Genomic DNA, 1,116 nt, shown 5'->3' on the forward strand with positions numbered 1-1,116 from the left:
TGGAAGAGGGTAGGGCGCGGCCGAGGCTTCCCCTCGAATCTGCGGCCAGCCTGGCTCCGGGAAAGTTTTTCAAAGTTCCCATCAGCGCCTGCCCAGGTCGCCTCCGCGGGGCGAGCAGACGGCGGCCAGCGCGCCAGCCTCGCCGCCGCCGCCAGCCGCGCGCTCTGGGCGACTCTCTCGCTCGCTTAGCTTGCTCGCGGGAAGCCGTCCCGGCTCCCGGCGGGCAGGCCCTCCTCCCGGGGCGAAAGCCGCAGCTGACGCAGGCGGCTCGGAAGGCGGAAGCTGCCCCGCTCCGACTGCTCAGGCAGCGCCGCAGGGCCTACACCTGGGGCCCCGACGGGCGGCCAGAGCCGCCCGTCCCGAGGTGCCCGAGGGGGCGGTCCGCGCGGGGGGCCCCGGGCGTCTAAGTGGCTTAGCGCGTCCCAGAGCAACGGAGACCTCCCGTTCCTCCCCGCGCGCTACCCCCTACCCGCCTCCCGCCTGGCCCAAAGCGCCCGAGGGCGGGGGTCTGCGCTGGGCCCCCAGACGTCTACGCGTCCCTGCGCGTCCCCGAGCCCCCCTGAGCCTCCAAGTTCCTCCCTGTACTCCCCCACCCCATCCAACGGGAGGGAAGGGGCGTGTCGATGGTGGACACGCCCCTCATGAATATTAATAAGCGCGCATGCGCCTGCCAGGCGCGCTGGGTAGAGGTGGCTAGCCCCGGCCGCGGCTCCCAGACGGGCTCTCTGAGTCCCTCTCCGAGAGCCGGGCGGGCACGCGTCATTGTGTTACCTGCGACCGGCCCGCGAGCTGGGTTCGGGTTGTTTTTTTTTTTTCCTCCCCTCCCTCCCTCCTCTCTAAGCAGCTGATCTGAAAGGGAATAAAAGGCTGCGCATAATCATAATAATAAAAGAAGGGGAGCTCGAGAGAAGGAAAGAAAGCCGGGAGGTGGAAGAGGAGGGGGAGCGCCTCAAAGAAGCGATCAGAATAATAAAAGGAGGCCGGGCTCTTTGCCTTCTGGAACGGGCCGCTCTTGAAAGGGCTTTTGAAAAGTGGTGTTGTTTTCCAGTCGTGCATGCTCCAATCGGCGGAGTATATTAGAGCCGGGACGCGGCGGCCGCAGGGCCAGCGGCCACG

The sequence above is a fragment of the Neophocaena asiaeorientalis genome, unplaced genomic scaffold (genome assembly GCF_003031525.2).
Source record: "Neophocaena asiaeorientalis asiaeorientalis breed wild unplaced genomic scaffold, Neophocaena_asiaeorientalis_V1.1 scaffold64, whole genome shotgun sequence".
Classification (NCBI taxonomy): domain Eukaryota; kingdom Metazoa; phylum Chordata; class Mammalia; order Artiodactyla; family Phocoenidae; genus Neophocaena; species Neophocaena asiaeorientalis.